Genomic DNA, 21,715 nt, shown 5'->3' on the forward strand with positions numbered 1-21,715 from the left:
GAAGAAGAAGAAGAAGAAGAAGAAGAAGAAGAAGAAGAAGAAGAAGAGGAAGAAGAAGAAGTAGTAGTAGTAGTTGTAGTAGTAGTAGTAGTTGTAGTAGTAGTAGTAGTAGTGGTGGTAGTAGTAGTAGTAGTAGTAGTTATATGAAGCATGTGACATCACCCTGACAGGAGTTAGCAGATATGTGATGTAGAAACATGAAAGCCAATGGTGAATGCCAAGGCATATAGTACTGAGATATTATTCTAGGACACTGAGTATTATGAATGTTCTTATTTCACATCCCCCTATGTTTTAAAATATAAATAGACTTGTTCAGTGTTTAATACTATGCCTAGCAAATGGTTGATTGATTGATTTGAAAAATATTTTGTACCACAAACTAAGTGTTATTTCTAAGAATATTGTCGTCGTCGTCATCATCATCATCATCATCATCATCATCATCATCATCATCATCATCATGTCAGTCAAATAAGCCCAGGGACCTTGAACAATAACAGCATACACATACCTTGATGCCACTAGCCCTTCTTCTGACCCATTCCATAACCATTTTCTAATAGAATAACCCCTGTAGAGAAGAGGTCTATCTTCCCTACAACCACCAATTACTAAGGAGGACCCTTGTGCTTTCCCATGAGCCATAGGGAATAGCTGTGCTTCCTAAACCATTAGAATTGTTTCCAGCCTGCCCCCATAGACATCATACAGGGGGCTAATTTTTGGTGATATGTGACTTCCTAACTTATTTCCTTAGTTTCTACAACTTCTTCCTCTTTCATAGCTGCAGCTACTGACCCCCCCCCCCAAAAAAAAAAAAAGTTCTCACCACCAAAGTCCTTGGAACCATCAAATAGTTTGACATCAAAAATGGGGATGGATTTATTCCTGGAAACTATAGCAAAGTCATTTTATTACCAGTGCCTTGCCACTATTCTCTAAGGATGCTCAGGTGCCAAAGTGATTTTCCTAAAGAGAAGGTCTGATTATGTCACACACATCCCACTCTTACTCAATAAATTTCAGTGGCTCCCTATCACCTCCAGGATCAAATATAAAGTATCTGTTTGGTATTCAAAACTCATCATACTCTACCATCCCCTACCTTTTACATCTTTTCCCACCTTATACGCATTCCCTCTCCCTGCCACACACACATATACTCCATGATCCAGTAACACTGACCTCATTGCTATTGCTATTCTTTGAACAAGACATTCCATCTTCCAGTTCCAGGAATTTTCACTAAGTTGCCCCACATAACTAGAATGCTTTCCCTCCTCATCTTCACCTTCTGGCTTCTTTCAAGTTCCAGCTAAAATCACACCATCTACAGGAAGTCTTTCCTGATCCTCCTTAATTATAATTCCTTTCCTCTCTTGGTTATTCCAAATTTATTCTGGATGTAGCTTCTTTGTACCTAGTTACATGCTGTCTCTCTCATTAGATTGTTAGTTACATGAGAGCAAGTTTTTACTGTTTTTTTTTTATCTCCAATGCTTGGTATAGTATCTGGTACAGAGTAGGCATTCAATTTACTGACTGATTGATAGTCTGATCTTTAAAGCTAGGTGACCAGGTGAAGACAGCTGTAGAATTGAAGTAAGGAAAACCTCAGTTCCAATTCTACCTCAGACATTCACTCATAGTTTGGCACTGAATAAGTCATTTAACCTCTTTCAGACTCAGTTTCTCCATCTGTAAAATGAAAGAATTGGATTCCATGAACTGCGTAAGATTCCTTCTGGCTCTAAATCTATCACCCTATGATCCCTCTGGATGGTAACCAAAACCTACTCTAAGAACTGTCTCTTGATAGCAGGGACTATGATGTTTTTCACATAACAAGCTCTTAAATGATTTCTCATTTATACTGCAGAATTCTATTTTGTTTAAATGGCATTGATTACTAATGAAAAATAGTGGAAAATGAGTGACTCATTTTCAAAATAATTGGCCTAATGAGAAACCAAATATAAAGTTAAATCATTGAAACTTTTTGTATGTAGGGCTATGAGTCTAGCACAGGGAGATCCTGCATCAACCAATAAACATTTATGAAGCACCTGCTCTATGCCAGGTACTGAGCTAAGTGCTAGGGATATAAAAATAGGCCAAAAAAAATCCCTACCATCAAGAAATACACAATCTGATGGGTAAATTATAGTTCTTCCAAGTCACCCTACAACATATTCAGATTTATCTACATCTAAGACTGATTAATTGAAAAATCTGAATATTCAGATTCTTAGTTATAGAGGAGACTCTGGTAGACAAACAGGACTTTTAGCTTAGGACTTTTTCTATAATCCACATAATGAAGGTGATTGCCAATTAGCCTGGCCTTTTTAGATTCATCATTTTTTTTAAATACTCTAACTCATTCCAAAATAAGGGAAAGCTGGCACAGAAGCTAAAGATAATGTTATAGAAAGCCCCAATAATTTTAAGTGGAGCTTCACATACCATGTTAAAAAATGGAAGCCAAGAATCATTTTACATATATATCTTAAGGATTCCTACTACTATATAGAAAATTTGGGTAAAATTATGAATTTATATGTGTAGAATTCAAAGCCTAGAACAATTTAATAGAGATGTGAATGAAATGGTACTTCATGGTCATTTCCACCATCCTTATTTATTTTCCATAGTTCATATCAACTTCCCCCACAAAACTTTATTAAATGGAAAAACGTGACATTTTCTTCTAGCCACAAAGGGGGTCCCCACCCAATTTCTTCTTTTCTAAGTGATGTCAGAGACCCATTAGAAGAAAATGTGTTCATTTGTTGAACCATGCCTCCTCCATAACTAATTTCCACAGTACCCAAAGGATAGAATATAGGTATATTTGTTAAATATGTCATAATCTGCAAGTTACAATTTAAGAAAGCTTTTATTTTTCTACATGTCTGTTGTGGGAAATCACGTTTATAGCCTTGGGATTTTTCAGTAATAAAATTATTTTTTTAATTTTTTAAAGTAAAAAAAATACTTCCAAAATTCACTGGAAACAAATAAAGTAGGAGTAGTGAGAAAAAATTATTAGCCAGAATCTTGAAAAATGTTACCGAAACATTCTAGCAAGTAACAGCCATTGGCTACTGCTATAACCAGAGTAAAATTCTATGTCTGTTCATCCATCACTACTTCCTTCAGGGTAAGAGAAAAGGGAGGAGGGCACAAAGGGAGAAGAATGACTAAAGCATTTCTTTTTCAAAATTTTTCTCTTCCTAGTTTTTTTTCAAGTTGATGCTCATACTCAAAACCAAACTGCAATGTATTTTTTTTTTCCAAATTTTAACTGATCAAAAAAATAAATCATTCTACTTTTGCTTGTGTCAAACTCTTGCATCGTCTATGTAGTAGATAGAACAATGGACTATCGGCAGATGGTTACCTATATACAGCCACTATATGCAGTCAAGAAGGAATGAACTTCATTCCCTCCTTAGGTACTTATTAGCTATATAATCCTGGGCAATTCATTTTCTTCATTTGTAAAATGAGGATAATAATAGCACCTACTTTACAGATGCTTGTGAGAATCAAATAAGATAATGTATACAAAATATAATGCTAGCTAAATGCTATTATTAACTACACAGTGAGACATATAACCCTGAGTGTGTGTGTGTGTGGGGGGGTATGTGTCTCTTTCATTAAGTGGCACTGTTTCAATAACAATTTTTGATGAAAGTGAAATAAATGCCAAAAAATGCCATGTAACAATCTTCTTGGTCTTGTTTAATGGTTGCTATATCATTGAGCTATTTGACATTGCTATTAAAGTATATTATTAGCTATGATCTCTGATCACCTGGACTGAGTGTGCTGTTTGTGATTAAGAGTAAGAAAGCCAAACCAAAAGAGGGAAAAGAGATTTCTTAATTCGAGGTGAGTGGGGACAAAGAAACTAGCAAGAGAATTTTTGCCTTATTAATAATGTTTAAATCATAACCCCCAGCATTCCAAACCCTATTTTGAGCCAATACTTAAAGGTACAATCTAGTATGTGTATATCTCCTGGGAAACCCATAAGTTGCATACAATGCTCATCCAAAATTCTGTGGGGCAGGTGGTACCTATATACAGCCACTATATGCAGGGGAATGTCTATCTACATACCAGATCCTATCTACATTAGGAAGTGTTTGCTTTTGTGAGGACTTGATCTACAATTCACTTTAACCAATCAAATTAACCCACAGGATAATACATCCCTCTATGGAACCCAAAGACTTATTCAGTGACTGAAATCCTCTGCAACTGACAAGAGGGGGCTCTGAAACTTCAAAGATGAACAGTATTGCATAAGCGCGACCTAAAGCACATTCATCATTAAATTATATTCCCATTAGTAGTAACAATCATTGAGGTTGGATACTTTAATTTTACCTTTGTAACTCCAGCATCTAGAATAGTGCCTTGAATTAATGTAAATTTGTTGAATAGAGTAGTTTCAATATAACCAGGTTCTGAAATTTGAAAAGCTCTAAAAGTATCAGTTCTGTAAGAAAGTCTCCCACGTGGCACAACTGGGGAAGTGTCCTTCATCACTTGCACTCGCAGCCCTCAGTTAGAAGCAATTAGCCTGAAACAATGGACAAAGTAGGATGTGAAACGTCATCCTTGCTCTTGTCCACTCTCCAATTGTTCTTTTTTTGTCTGAATTTGTGTATTTCCCTTTGTGCCAGACTCCTGACACTAATCCAAGGGAATTGGATTTTTGTGTTCCTGGAAGCATGATGATCTTGAAGAAAGGTAATCCTGATAGTGTCTGTCTCTCCAAAACAAAAGTAAAGTCAAGAGAATTGGTGTGTCCTGGTCATATTACAAAGCACAATAGCCATTGGCCTCATACTAAGTATGTAGCTATGAGAACCTCTCCTCTCTCTACAACCAAAAAGAAAAAAAAAAGACTATAAAAGTAAGATTGTTTCTTCTCACTTATTAGAGAGTATTGTATAGCTAATACACATTGAAACAATTGACCTTCTGATGATAGGTAGTTACCAGTTTTAAACCTTTCTGTTCTTTTTGTAGACCATTATTCCAATTTATGGTTGAAGTCCTTATTTTCATGGTGCCATATGACATTTTGTTACCTAGAGAATACTGTAATAACTAATACTCCTTGTATTAGTACATTTTCTGGAATTTGGCCATCATTTAATCCTAATCAGAATCATAGACAGAGTCTTTTCCATCTCAAAGACTTTGAGTTGCTATAAAACGTATACATCAGGTATTTGGGAGAAAATCTCCCTAACATTTTGAGAAAGAAATACCAAGGTGGGAATGCTCCTTCAACAATAGAATGTTCTTCAAAGGATATGCCTTGATTGGTTGGTAAGTATTAGAAAGGAATCCTCTATTGTCAAAAGGATAGAACGATAAGGAAATGGCATGAAATATAATTTTCATACTCTCTTTATTTTCATGGTTTTCATTGTATTATATATTGAGAACTGGAAGTGATCCAAGAGATGAACAACTTCAACTTCCAATTAATTCACCGTTATTTTGCAATTGGAGATACTCAGACTCAGAGACATGGAGAAACTTGTCCAAGTTTACACAAGCAGAAAGCAGCAGGGCCATTGAACTTTGATTCTCTGGATTTTCAGGTCAACGATCTTTCCACTAGACCATTCTACCTTTCTTTTCTCTGATAGAAGAGAAATCTCAATGGGATTTCTTATACTGCTGCCGAAGGGGTTAATTAAATTAAACTTTATAAATTGGATTCCAGTTTAACAGACACAGTTGTTATTAGAGTCTCTCATATCAAAAGGATAACTCCTTTTCATTTCTTGAGAAATTAGATACAAAAAAATCATTATAATACAAAAGAAATATTAGATAGTCCTTCAGATCAGTGGTGTCAAATTCAAATAGAAACAGATCACTGTGGAGAACATATTGAAATGCACAAATTAACTGTTATTTGTGTTGTATTGTATTATATTTATTTTGTTAAACATTTCTCAATTATATTTTAATTGAGTTTTGGATGTACTAGAGAGTTTTGCCAGTGTTACTGTGCACTGGCCTGATTGGCAGTGGATGTCTTACCTCTCAAATCTATACATAAGGTCTAGACCAAAGGAGATGTTATATTTACTCCCCTCCATCCCAACCATGCAACATATGGATTGTTGTGTTCAGTTCTTAGGGCCACATTTAGAAAGAATAATTACAAGCTGACAATAGTCTACAAGAAGGTTAATAGTATGGTGAAAGACCCTAATTTTGGGGTTATGCTGTGTGAGAATCAGTTGAAGAAATCAAAGAATGGTGACTGGAATCCTCATTTGTCTCAGAAGAGAAGTCATTCTGTAATTGTCAGGAGAAGGTGAAGTGAGTTGTGGTGATGATTGATTTCCTGCTCAGGGGTACGGAAGTAGCCATGTGTTGACTTCACATAAAGAGTAGGGAGGAAAACTGCCTTGCCAGAACATATAGTATCTGGTGCAATCAAGACTCTCATGATATTTTGCAAACTTGTTGATCACTGTACATTTCTGTAATACACCTGGTACAAAATGATGATACTAAAAGTAAACCAGAAATTATCATTTTTGTCCACTAAACATGATACTTCAGGGGGGAAAAGATTTGGGAAATGAACAGCCAGTTAATAAGATGACATTTTAACATGGTTTTAGATGTATACCAATTCCTGGAACTAGAGATATTCAGCCTAGAAAAGAGGAGACTTCCAAAGAAAAGGATAGAGAAATTATCTGGGTCTATGGATCTGAAATACTGAAGGAATAAGATTCTGATTAGTACCAGAGGGCAACACTGGGAACAATGCAAAGTTGTTGTAAAGTGGTAAATTTAGACTCATTGTAGGGAATCTTTCCTAATAATTAAAACAATTTAAAAATAATGGTTGCTGAGGTCATGTTTCTTGTAAGAGTGTCATATTCAGGTTGGACTAAGTGGTCTCTGAAGTCCCTTCTAACTTGTAAAATATGGTAATTGATCTGTTTGGAAACACCCTCATTCATTTTTAAAATCTAAAAGATTTGCATCAAATTCTGTTTTTAGAATGTAGCATCTGGTACAGAGAATGGCACACACGAAAATATTTCATTTGTTTTGTTCCAAATATAACATACACTGCCATTTTTCAATTGTTCCACTCTGCCAGTTTGCAGAATTCTTTAACTCAGAGGTCCGTAGTTATTGGTATAAATTAGGAAGGATTTATGATAGTAATGGTCCATGTGTGATTAGCCTTTTACCTTTATTAAGCCACTGTGTTTTAAAAGGGAAATCAGATTAACCCATAAATATCAACAAAATTGATCTGTTACATTAATGATAATAGTTGAAGCAATGATTTAACTCAGAAAGATGTTATTAATATAAGATACATACTTATATATGTATTGTATATATATATATATGCACATCTATATATATATATACACACACACATATTTATATGAAATGGAGGCAAAATATCACCAAAAGTATGGACAAAGAATATAACCACGCCTACAAGTGGAATGCATGAATAATGCCACTTAAATCAAAATGTCTTTAAACACTGAATACTAAAAATGTTAAAAGATTTTATAATAGCTTTTAAATGAAGGTAATACAGCTTAATGGACTATGCTTGGAACTTAATAGAATCAGTAATTAAATTTTAAAATCAAGTCTGCCACTGACTAGGTATATGAATTTAAGGAATTACTTAATTTCTATTGAGCTCATGGTCATTACTTCCATACAGAGAAATGCTTCACACTCATCATCGTATTACCAAGTTCAGTCCCTTGGTTTTTACAAAAAGATTTAGCAGTGCAACATTTTCTTATGTTTACCTGTTTTCTTTGTGTATATATGTTCAATTTAAAATTTTATTCCCCTTCAAATATCATAGACTTTCTGAATTGGAAGAGAGGTGTCTGGCCATCAAGTCCAAATCATAATAGGGAGAAAATTTCCTATACAAAAAAAAATCCACCGCAACATAATTAACAGGCATCTATTCATCATTGATTGAAGACCTCCAATGAAGAGGAACTCACTTCATTCCAAGATCATCATTCTGGATAGCATTTTTGTTGGAAAGTTTTTTGTGTTAAATTTGCCTCTTGGGGCAGCCAGGTAGCATAGTGAGTAAGAGCACCCGCTCCAGTGTCTTGATGACCTGGGGATCAAATCTGGGCTCAGATACTCAGCACCCACCCAGAAATAACTGGCCATGTAACCTTGAGCAAGTTACTTAACCCCAATTGCTTTTAAAAAAAAATTTGCCTCTCTACAAATTTCTACCCAATGCTCCTAATTCTATACTTTAAGGTCAAATAGAAATCTAATCCCTTTTCCCTTAAGAACTTGAATTATGTTTCATTCCATCCCAAATCTTTTCTTCTCAAGATTAAACACCCAAATTTCCTTCAACTGATCTTCCTATAACATGAACTCAAGACCTTTCACCTCCCCTTATTGTCCTACTGTAAACACTCTTTAGTTTATACTTACCAAAAAAATAGTGGATTCTTGGGAGGAGGGGACAGAGTCAAGATGGTGCACTGAAAGTAGGGATTCCCCCAAGCTTTACCCTAAACCCCTTCAAATATCTTTAAGAAGTGACTCTGAATGAGTTCTGGAGCAGCAGAATCCACAAAGAAACAGAGTGAGGTAAATTTCCAGCTCAAACAAACCTGGAAGATGGACAGGAAGGGTCTGTTGCGTTGGACTGAGACAGGATGGTAGTCTAGCATAGGCTGCACCAGCACAGAACTGAGCACAGCCATGATGTTACAGACCTCAGGGGACTGAGGGGGAGTGGTTTCCAGACTTCTCAGCTTACAAACAGAGACAACTTAGAAGGTCAATGGGAAAATTCTGTCAGAACTGGTGGAAAGAGAAGTGCATTCCAGCACAGGGCTTGCCAGTTCAGCTCTGGCCCCTACAAACCAGAAGCAGGTCTTGGGAGTGATTGAATCAGCAGCGGCAGCAGCAGTGGCAGCAGCAGCAGCAGCAGTGGCAGCGGCTGCTCCTGGAGCTATCAGCCCACAGATAGAATGTATAAAAGTAACCTATTTTTACTTCCAGGAGCCAGGATGGGAGAGTAAACAGTAAATTGCTCTCACCATTCCTTATTGACTTTGGAAAACCCAGAGAACTTTGCATCAGGAAAAATCCTGAAATAGTGGAGCCAGCAGAAATATGAGGTGTATAATCTTTTACCTCAGGAGGTTAGTTAGATTAAGAGGGAGGTGCCTCTTTCTACAGTTGAAGATCAGTACAGGATGAAAGGTGTCCCAGAAAGTCAGCAGCAAGCTCAACCTCAGAAAACCAGCAGGAGATACTGAGTCCCCGGATGGTGGAGAAAGCAAGCACCAACACAAAGCAAGCATCAACACCAAGCACACACCAACCACCACCACCAGCTCCAGAGCATCACCAGCTAAGTGACTGGCCTCCAGCTACCAGCACCCAAGGCCCCAGCACACAAAACAAACAGCCAGGCCCCTAGGCCCCAGTAAAAGAAGCCTGGGACAGTACCCTTTATGGCCCAGAAGCAGAGATCAACTTTAAATCCAGGAAGAAGACAAACACCACAAGCAAAATGCAACACAGTAAAAAAAAAAAAATACCATATAGAAGTATCATGGTGACAGGGAAGATCAAAACACAAATTCATTATCAATGTAGTGATATCTGAAATCTCAAAAAGGAGTATGAACTGGTCTCAAGGCCAAAAAACCTTCTTGGAAGAGCTTAAGAAGGATTTTAAAAAGGAATAAGTTGAAGAAAAATTGAAAAAATTCTTTAAAAATAAAATTGACAAAATGCGGGAAAGTACATTGAAGAAAATAACATCTTAAAAATTAGAATTGGCCAAGTGGGAAATGAGGTAAAAAAGCTAACTGAAGAAAATGATTTGTTAAAAATTAGAATTGGGCAAGTGGAAGCTAATGACTCTATGAGACATAAAGGATCCATCAAACAAAATCAAAAGAATGAAAAAATAGAAGAAAACTTAAAATTCCTCATTGGAAAAATAACTAACCTGGAAAATAGACCCAGGAGAGATAATTTAAGAATTATTTGTCTACCTGAAAGTGATGATCAAAAAAATTTCCTGTATAGCATCTTTCAAGAAATCATCAAGGAAAACTGCCATGACATCCTAGAACCAGAGACTAAAATAGTCATCAAAAGAATTCACTGATCACCTCTACAAAGAAATCCCAAATTAAAAATTCCAAGAATATTGTAGCCAGATTCCATAATTATCAGATTAAAGATAAAATACTACAATCAGTCAGAAATAAACAATTCAAATATCAATTAACCACAGTCAGGATGATACAGGACCTTGCAACTTCTACATTAAAAGATCAGGCAAAGGAGTTTGAATTACAATCAAGGATCAACTTCCCAGTGAAACTGAGCATAATCTTTCAGGGGAAGAGATGGACAATCAATGAAATAAGAGATTCCTAGACTTTGTTGATGAAAAGACCATACCTCAACAGAAAATCTGATCATCAAATATAAGACTCAAGATAGGCATAAAAAGGTAAACAAGAAAGAGAGAGAAAAACCAGGTTATTCAATGTGGGCAAACTGCTTACTTCCCTATATGGGGAAGTAATACATATAACTCAAGAGATATATCTTTATTACATTATATAGAAGAGAAGTACATAAACAGAGGGTGTGGATTTAAGTTGATTTTGATGTGATGATAAAAAACCTAATTAAGTAGTGAAAAAGGATTGCAATGGGAATAGAGGAAATGAAGAGGAAGAAAAGGGTAAATTACATCATATGAAAAGGCACAAAGATATATTACAGTAGAGGGGAAGAAGGGAGGGAAATGAGCATTGTTTGAACATAACTCTCATTGAGTTTGACTCAAGAAAGGAATACCATTCTCAGATAGAGAAACATAATGTGCCATATAGGCAGTAGAAGAGGAAAGGGGAAAGAAAGGGAGGGGGTAGATAGAAGGGAGAGAAGACATAATAAGGGAAAAAGAAAATAAAAAAGGGGGTTGATAGAAAGGAGGGCAGGTTGAGAGAGGAGCTGCTCAAAAGCAAAACTCTAGTGAGGAGAGAAAGGGAGAAGGAAGAAAGAAAAGTATAAATGGGGGAGTATAGGATGGAGAGAAAAACACAGATAGTAATCAGAACTGTGAATGTACATGGGATGAACTTTCCCATAAAAGAGAAGCAGATAGCAGAATGGATTGAAAAGCATAATCCTAAAATATGTTGTTTACAAGAAACACATTTGAAACAGAGGGATACACACAGAGTAAAGGTGAAAGGTTGGAGTAGAATATATTGTGCTTCAGCTGAAGTAAAAAAAGCAGGAGTCGCAATCCTGATCTCAGACAAAGTAAGAGCAAAAATAAATCTAATTAAAAGAGGTAAGGAAGAAAACTATATCCTGCAAAAAGGTATTATGAAGTAATATCATTACTAAACATATATATATACCAAGTGGGATAGCATTCAAATTCTTACAGATTTTAAGGGAGTTACAGGAAGAAATAGACAATAAAACTATATTAGTAAGGGACTTCAGCCTCCTCCTTTCTGAACTAGATAAATCTAACCACAAAATAAACAAGAAAGAAGTTAAGGAGGTGAATAGAATTTTTTAAAGTTATATATAGTAGACATTGGGAGAAAATTGAATGGGAATAGAAAGGAATATAACTTTGATAATGTTATTATTTCAAGTAGTTTTTAGTTAGTTGTCTAGTATTCATTTGTTAGGGAGGATACATATTTATTGAACTGCCAAACTGGGTTAAAAACAAAAACAATCTATGATTAAATAGCCATCCAGTTAAGGCCCAAAATTATTCCCTTGTATTCATTAGCACAGTTTTCTCACCCAGGGTCCCCAAACTTTTTGATTGTGTATCCCATCAGTAAAAATAATTTTGAACATGAATCCTTGATAGGTGAATAATAATTCCTATAACACTTTATGACTTTGTAAAGTACTTTATAAATATTATCTCACTTTATCCTTACAACAGCACTGGGAGATCGGTGCTACTATTATTCTATCTTATATATTAGGAAAACTGAGACTGAGAGAGGTTAAGTGACTTAACCAGGGTCACATAACAAATCAATGTCAGAATCAGAACCTGAACTCATTTTTCTGACTTCGGTTCCAATACTATCTCCACTGAGCCACAAAGCTGCTATCTTTGCTTTTTAAAAAAACAAATACATATAGGACATCCTGAAAGTTTTAGATCAGTTTTAAAATGTTACAAATTAATTAAGCTATTGAAGTTTTAAATTGCTCTACATTTAGGACTCTCTGTATATGTACTATTATATTAAAAATGACAAACATCATAACACATACATAGAACATTTATTTTTTAAAAAAGGATGAAACAAAAGTGAAATAATATTATCCTAGAGTCAATGGGAAACCATTTGAGCTTATATAGTGGAAGAATAAAATAATCAGAGCTATGTTTTATGAAAATCACATTGACACCTGAAAAGAGGATACATTCAAGTACAGAGATACTTGAGGCAAGGAAACCAAGTAGGAGGCCATTGCAAAAGTATGGGGGGGGGGGAAGTGATAAGGGGCTGAATTAGGGTGGCAATGTGAATAGAGAGGAAGAGAGAGAAAAGAAAGATATTATTGAGATAGAAATGAAATTGATGGGTATAAAGAAGAATGAGGAGTGAAGATGATACCAAGAATGTTAACCGAAGTGACTAGAAGAACTGTGTTGTCCTCAATAATAAGAGAGAAGCTTAGAAGGTAATTGATCTTATAGGGAAGATAAGGCAATGAGATCTTCAATTAAGGTTACAGACTCTCTTGTGCAACCATCCTACTTATCCTATGCTTTATCCCATCCAAAATGAAAATTTGAGGAAGGTGTATACTCTACTTATCTAGAGCTCACAACCCATCTTTCAAGGGGCACCTGCTTCAGCCACATGATATTCTCAAAGGGAAAGAGGAGGGATAATAAATGTTATCTGATTAGCAATAAAGTTACAATTGCCTTGAGGGACCAATGTCTATTCAGAAGTTGGAAAATTGGAAGCTCACACATGAAAGGAAGGAGAAGGATGAGGGATAAAAAGAGGTTCAGTGCAACTCATTTTCCCACTCTCCAATGGCTTGAGTCATACATACTCCCCTTGTAGTCAAGTCAAAACCCTCATTTTCAAGACCAGGGCTATTAACAATTGACATGACCACCAAAAAAATAATTAAATTAAATTCAAACATAATCTTTAAATGTGTTTAGAAGATAGATTGTGCTAGAACACTTTGGGGAAGCAGTACCAGTGGACCTTTTCCTGAGGAATGTTATGTCTATGGTGGAAGACACTGTGCTAGTTGCTGGAGCTGTGAAAGAAAAAGTAAAACAATGTCTATCCTGAAGAATTCCCAATTTTTTCAAGGAAAGTGAGGCTGAAAACATATGTACACAGAAAAATAAATACAAAATTACAAACATATTCAAAATAATTTCAAAGGGAAAGATACTAGCTACTGGGAGAGAGGAGTGTAAATAGAATAGGATGCCTATATGAGAGATGGCACCTGAGCTGAGTTTAGAAGGCAGGTTTCTATACAATGGAGATGAGTAGGATGGGTAAGAAAGTATAAAGGCATAGAAACAAGAGGTGCAAGTTGGATTTGTAGGTAAAGAAATTAAGGAAGTCAAACTCTAGGAATCACAAATTCTATTTGTACTTCATTCTGACTAAAATTGAACTAATCCCTAATATTTCTAGGCAAATAATTTCATAGTATCTTTAAATACATATTTGAATGCTTTGTGTTTACAGGAATGACTATATCAGTGGAGAGATTCTGAGAGTAAGGCATAGCAGAATTTTAAATATCTACCTCCTCACTCTTGATCATTGACTATGTGATTTCTAATCACTCCTGAAAACATCCATGGTCATAAGAATAAATCCTGCTTCCACTGAAAAATATACTGGTGATTCTGAAGGACAATTATTTTTATTAATGCTATCACGTTTAGACTTGTTGAACCTTTACTGAGCAATATATAGAGCATCACAAATAGGTACACAAAACTAGCTAGGCAAGTCTTCTGTTTGCCACTCTGAGGGCAGAAAAGACCTTTTATGGGTTTGATAAGCTGTACCAAAGTGGGACTATAACACTGCCTAGAAGTGAAGACTGAATACTAATTTTAGAATCCTACTTTGTATCAGGGCAAGGCAGCATTTCCCAAGAAATAACTAGCTGTATCTGAAATCTCAAGCCTGTCTATCAGATTTTTTATAGAAAAAAAGTCAAGAAAATTATAGATCTCCAAATGTCAACTCTTTCTTATGAGAAAAAAAAAGTTAAGCATAGAAGCCTGGTTTTGGATTGAGTTTCTCTGACAAAAGCAACTTGATTTAATTATACAGTATCATGGAACCCCCCCGCCCAGGACATGGATTCTATTATATTTTATTGTTTCTTGGTTCACAGTCTCTGGATAAGGAGCATTTTACTAATCAAGCTAAGAGAGCGGTTCTGAAAACCTTAGAGTAATGTGTATTGTTTATTAAGCACACATTTGCTGACTAAACAATTGAATCCTGTTTATGCCCACAAGATAATAACGGATGTTACATTTGTCTTCAAGTCTGTTGTTTAGTGTTTGAGGACATGAGAGAATAGGAAAAAGCAAAAAATAGAAAACCAAAGCTGAATTCTCAGAATCCATCTAATTATGCCCAAATCATGTTTATTTTTGGCTGTTCCTCATTAAAGTCTATTAAAATACATTACATTGTGACTGCCAAATAAAGAAATGTATTTCAATATTTTCAGAGCTGAAGTATTTATTAAATAGTTTAAAGAATTGGTTCAGTTTATTCTAATTCCATAATAGAAATAAAGTGATGATTTGTTTTCTGAAGATCTTCAAAACAATTTAGCAGTAGTAAGTCATTGGGCATGATGAGCTCCTGTAAATATTTACTTAGGATTTTGTGTAATACATAAAACATACAGTGATATGCAGAGAAAACTGAAGGAATGCCTCTTCAAACATAGCAGCTTGTGGTAAACATGGTGTCTAATGGAAATGCTGCCTAGCTATCACAAGACCCCACACACTACTTTTAGGAAAACTTTCATCTGCAATTCATGTTCATGAATATTGCAGCAAATTAGCTGTCATTCTGCCAAATAAGATTTCACTAACAACAACAAAAGGTAAATAGAATAAAGAAAATTAATTGCTTTAGAGAATGCTGTATTGTCTTTATGAAAAATACATTTTTTCAAATAAATTATTTAAAGAAAAAATTATATATGAAAGGCTACTAGCAAAGTGGAATCAATATAGGTATCAAGTCATGATTAAATCTGAATATTTACCCAAAATCAGTAAAGATTTTATTATTAAAAAAAGGTTAATTCCAATATTGACAGGAATATAATTTTTAAGCCCTCTCTTGCAAAAGTCATGTGGTTTTGTTTCTTGCCTCCTAAATGCAAAGAATGAAGTAAGACAACTCAGGGTATATTTTGGTGAAGCACTTACCTTAGAAGCTTGAGGGTTAAAAAATATTGATTCTTGCTTTATCACTAAAATAAATTCACTTATCAAGTCTGTATTGGTTTTTGTGCTGCAGATTCTAGTCTTTCTGAAATTATAAGGTGCTCATACACGCAATTCCAAGTAGCTGCTCATCTATCTCTTTCTGTGGCACCTGTCACCAAGGTGTCTAGACACTCAAACACATTAGTCTGCAAAAAATACATGAGGAAATAAAATTCTTCCAAGCACTTTCCCCTTAGAACAATGTTTGACTGATTTGTGAAGTAATGAGAGAAAGCTCTGTACATCATTTCTCCAAGTTTTTTGATCACTGCTTGGGCAGAGACTATTGATTTTTGCTATTGTTGCAGTTAAAATATGAGGGGATCTCTTCCCATAGTTGATATTGTTGTTATTCAATTTTCAGTCATTTTTGACCCATTTAGGGTTTCCTTGGCAGAGATACTAGATTGGTTTGCCATTTTCTTCTCCGACTCATTTTACAGATGAGGAAACTGAGGCAAAATGGGTTAAGTGGATTGACCAGGGTCACCGAGCTAGTCAGTATCTGAGGTCAGATTTGAAACCAGGAAGATGAGCTGTCTTCACTCCAAACCTGGCACTCTACCCATTTGCAACCTAACTGGTCCATGGTTAAATATAGTTCTTGGGGATGAGGGGAGAGGTACTTTTTTAATGATGTTTTTAATGATGATCATTTTTAGGAATATATTTATTTTTAAAAATTATTTACCTATCATTTCACTGATGCAAAAAACTTTCTTCTACCAATATAGCTAGAAACTACCCTGCAACTATCTAACAGGCTCTAAGTGTTTGCCCAGAACACTTAGAAGTTAAGTGACTTGCCTAAGGTCACACAATAAATATGTGTCAGCGGTCAGTCCTGAGCCCCCAGTCTTCCTGTCTCTCAATCAGGCTTTTTATCCACTATGCCATGTATAGTAGCAGTATAATATAAGCATAAAGTAAATAATTAAAGAGAGAATAGGTTGAAAGTTGGGGTTGTTAATTCAATAAATTTCCCTATAAATTGTGAGCTTATCCTAAATCAATTATTTTAGGACAAATGAACTTTTCTGTACTCTTAAATATTAAAAAGATTTTTACCGCATTAAAAACCCTCCAAATGAATAGCACATGGGGCTTTTCTGTTTAATCTCTATGCTTCTATTTTTTCTATTTTATTTTAGTGGGAAATAAGTTTGGGTTTTGGAAAATGTCTTTTACTTTGGACTTAGTTTAGAGGACAATGGTTATTTATTAAATTTCTACCATGAGCCGAGGAATATATTAAGTTATAAGATTATAAGGAATATAGAAAGCTAAGAAAATGCAGAGAAATAAAGAAAGAACCAGATAGTGCTGCCCTTGTCTTAAGGACATTCATCCTCAGCAAGACATTTTGCCTCTCTGAGTCTCAGTTTTCTCATCTAGAAAATGAAGGAGTTAGGACCAATAGCATCCCTTCCAATCAATCATCCTATGAATATTCTTTACTAAAAAGACATAGTAAATTTTCTCAGCTAGAAAGGTTTACCAGATCAAACCTTCTTTATATTCCTATGAATACTCCATCTCATTTTATACTTTTTTTTTAAAGCTCTTCAGACTGTTAAAAAAAAATACCAAGACAGTCATTTAAATCATCCTACTTACGCACTTGGAAATTCCAGTATTTTGGAAGATCCAAGATACTTCTCACCTGATTGAACTTCTCTGGGTCTTCTCTGACTTCACCATGACCCAGAAGGTTCATTATGAGAAAATCTCATCATGTTGCAAGATCCCATCAGTCTTGGTTCTCCACTTCATCACTACTTCTCTTCTCCTCTGATTAAAGAGTGGAGCCATGAATTCCAAGACCTTTATTTAAGGAGGGAGCTCAACTCAGAACATCTCCTCATTTCTCACCTGGCTGCACTACTCTAGGAAATCTCTGACTCCTCTACCATGCTCCAAAATTGGTGCCTCCCCTTCTCCCTTCCTCTAGTTTTCAGCTTCCTTTTGTGTGTTGTCTTCTACCATTAGACTGTAAGTTCTTTGAGGGCAGATATTGCCTTTCTATTTTTCCATACCTGTACCCTCAGGGCTTTGCACAGAACCTGACAAAAAGTGTTTATTGAATGGATATACTGGTTTCAGTCTATTCTCTCTTTCAACTTTTTCTGATTTCTCATTAGTTCATTTAAGAACAAATATTTTCTTCTAAAAATATTTGATCTTATGCTAAAAAGTCACAAATTTGAAAATGACTCCACCTATATCAATGGGATTAAATAACAATTAAAGTATTGAATTATCACCAAGGTATGAAATCTCAATATTGATCACAATACTTTTCCCCAGTCCCTCTCAAACTACAAACCTGAAAGTGTATTTGTCACCTTTGATTTCTTTCCAAGGAATTCACCTTGAGCTCCCATTACAACTGACTTCCTGCCATGTTTCTAAATATACAACTGAATAGTGAACCATATTAAAGAAGTGATATAAATAATGATGTTTTCCAAAGTAGTCTACTTTCATTCATGTTTAAATCTCATCACTCAGCTTTTTTACATATTATTTTCTCATTATTTTTATGTTATTTGGCTTCATAAGTGAAGACACTATCTGTAGTAATATACGATCCATATGAATAACTGCAAAGTCTGCTCTATAATTCCCAGTTCTATCTACATTGAACTGACAGAATATATTGTCAATGGCAATCTTGTTAATACCTGCAGGAAACACTGTCATAATGCCTTAGGAGTAAACACAGATTTATTTTCATTAGATGTGTCAATCTCCCTTCACTTATGTTATCTCATTATTCCTTACCCTGTATATGTGTCACATACAGAGATGCTTTTCCTCTTCAAGTGAAGCTATCTAGAAAATGCAAAGTTGTTCCCAAAAAATCCATCATTTATTTTAAATGATGGGGATAATTAAATAGTGGAACAAAGCAGAAATTGGATTTGCTTGTGTTTATTTGAAAAGGGTTTTTTTAACTTAGATTTAAGATGTTCATTGCAATATTACTTTCTTCTTTCCATTATTTCCTTCAATTGAAATTTATTTTTAAAAATAAGTGCCTACTATATATAGAACACTATTAGATACAAATAACTAGGTGAATGAATAAATATAAAAATATACAAAACATCAGTCATGTTTTTATAAAGATGTCAATCTAGTAGTAGAATACAATGTTTTATAGCATAGAAGATCTAAGAACATACTGTACATAAACTCACCTAGACCCTCTTTGATGCTTAGGAATTCACCTTAGCCCCCCAAGAACAGTTCCATCTGTCATTCTTAGAACATGTAATTTAGTTTCCAACTTCCTAGATAGAGTCACAGATAAAATACCAGACTTGGAATAAGGAATAATTTTAGTTCAAATCATGCTTCATATTTCTATTAGCTGTGTGAGTCTGAACAAGTCACTGACCCTTTTTGTCTCAGTTTCTTCATCTGTAAAATATAGATGATAATTGTACCCAAAACCTAAAATTGTATTGAGGATGAAAATAAGATAATATATGTAAAGTGCTTTGAAAACTAAAAGAGTTTGTTTTGCATGATTACATATGTATATTCTATATCAAATTGCTCACCTTCTTAATGAATGAGGAGGAGAGAGATGGAATAAAAGGATATGGTATTCAAATTTAAAAAAAAACATGAAATTGATTTTATATATAACTGTGGAACAATGAAATGTTGAAAAAATCAAAGATCTATATAAATATTAATTATCATTATTACTTTACAGATAAGACTGGATTCATTCCACATGAAATTTCACTTCCATGCATTAAAGTTTCTTTTCATTATAATCTACTCTTTCTCTCTCTTCAAAGAATACCTATCCTGATTTCTAGATAGTCTCAAAGGTCCTTTCCAATTCCACAATTAATATTTCATATTTTGATTTTAGCCTAAGAAATTGGTGATATAGCTATTAGAAGCACAAGTTCAGTTTCGTTGCAGTTTGCTATGGATGGCCACTAGCTAAAAGATCCTTATTACCTACACAAGTGTGTAGCTCCTCTCTACATCTCATTCACACAACTTCTATGTACACATGTGACTTCATTTCAACTTATTACATGTGAGGCAGCTAGGTAATGCAATGGCTAGAGTACTGGGCTTGGAATAAGAATCTCTGTGACCTTCAGCATCATTTAATCTCTGTCTTGGTCTTATCAACAGTATAATAGGGGTAATCATATATAATAATTAATTAATGACAAAGTAATTAAGCACCTACCTTCCAGGGTTTTAGTGAGATTCAAATGAGATACTTTATGTCAAATGCTTAGTACCATTACTGGCACATAGTAGGTGATGGTTTTTTCCACTCCTGTCCCTCTATGAAGTATACATTCCAGCCAACATGACTGCTCTTGCTTTCTCACCTCCATGTGCATGCTTATTCCTTTCAGTGTACTTAGAATATCTTTCCTCACTTTACCCATTGAAATTCGACCCATCCTCTAAAATTACATTCAAAAATAACTTTTTACATGAAGGCTTATCTGATCTCCATCAGTTATGACCTAACTCTGCATTTTTCTAGTGCACTTATCATGTAATATAATACATTATAATATTGTGTGTCATCTTTGCCAGCATTGTCTGAGCTCCGTGAAGAACAGTACAATACTTATGTAAACTTTGAATCTCTTCCTATGTCTAGTACAATACCCTGCACAAAGCAGGTGTTAAAAAAATGGTCATGAGACAAATCTCAACAAATAGTTATTATTATTAAATAAAATGCAGATAAATCTAATATAATATAGATGCATTATGTAAGATCAAAATAGGAAAAATCTAATCAGAGGATTGGGAAAGGATTCTCATGGGAGATAGGATTAGGGATGGGTTTTCAAGAATGAAGATGGGGTCAGGACAGATGTAGATAAAGGAATGTGCAAAGAAAAGTGGATATAAACCATGCCACATGATGGAAAACTAGTCTGGTTTGATTGGTGAATAGACTAATTATAGTGGAAGAGGGACTGAAAAGGCAGGGTGATAGATTGTGGAGGGATTTCCAAGCTAAGGAATCTAGGTTTCATTCATTAGGGAATAAGAAATTGTCAAAAAGTTATGCACATTTTTTATGTGAAATAGCTCTCCAGAAGGAGGCAAGATACAGAGGACATAGAAGTGTGGCAAAAAACAAAAGATACTCTTTATTTTTAAGGGGAAGGTCAGTGGTGTAGAAGACTGGATCAAAGAGGACAGGTATACCCTTAGAAAGGGATGAGTTCATGCAAAACCAACAGTAACAAGAGCTTGCAGAGCTCTCCCTGAAACCCCTAAAACAAATTTTAAAATGAAGCTAAACAAATTCTAGAGCAGCAAAACCCACAAAGAGATGGAGTGAAACAAATTTTCATTTTCCAAAACAATTTGGAAGGTTGGCAAAAAATTGCTGTTGCACAAAGGTGAAAGAGGACCGCAGTCCAGTGAAGGCCCCAGCAGTGGAGACCAAGCAAACCAGGGAGTAGTCCTCAGGGAGACTGAATCAGGGCAGCAGGGGCAATTTCCAGACCTCTCAGTCCATAGATGCCAAGAACAATTTAGGAAGTCATCAAGAAAAGACTGTTGTACCTGGGTGATCTACACAGCAAATTGAGTATAGAAATTTATATTCCCTACAGGAAAGTAGGAGCAGAAGGGGACAAAAGAAGGAAGGGGGTAATAAAGGGGACACAGATTGGGGCAGGGGTACTCAGAAGGCAGTGCAGAATGTGTAACCACAGTCCTGGCTCTGGCAAAACAAGAGCAGATCTTGGGTATGACTAAATCAAGGGTGAGAGCAACTGATTACTTACCTCTCAGCCCACAGACCATAAGGGAGTGGAGCAACTGGTCAGAAGGAGATTACAGGGGGCTTTTTGCTAGCACTGAGGCAAGACTCTGTTGTCTTGCTCAGACTCCAATCCAGGTCCAGTCCTGGGTGGCAGTCCCAGGGCAAGGAGGAATATTAGCATAGCAGAGCTTGGGGCATAGTGGTGGAGGTGGGAGAAACCATACTCACAGTTCCAGGGCAGAAAAGAGTACTCATGCTCTCTCACAGACTACAGCTGCACAAAATCCTTGATGCTTGAGACAGAGTGA

The 21,715-nt window shown here is 35.4% G+C and overlaps 1 pseudogene; it reads right to left on the minus strand.

Moving 5' to 3' along the window:
- The window catches only part of LOC138165553 (large ribosomal subunit protein eL18-like), a 45,864-nt pseudogene extending 28,519 nt beyond the window's left edge, over window positions 1-17,345 (minus strand).
- Window positions 17,346-21,715: the final 4,370 nt, after the last annotated feature.

Source organism: Petaurus breviceps, unplaced genomic scaffold, assembly GCF_028583685.1.
Source record: "Petaurus breviceps papuanus isolate PSGF00001 unplaced genomic scaffold, PetGlider_PUasm1.0 213, whole genome shotgun sequence".
NCBI classification, from domain to species: Eukaryota; Metazoa; Chordata; class Mammalia; order Diprotodontia; family Petauridae; genus Petaurus; species Petaurus breviceps.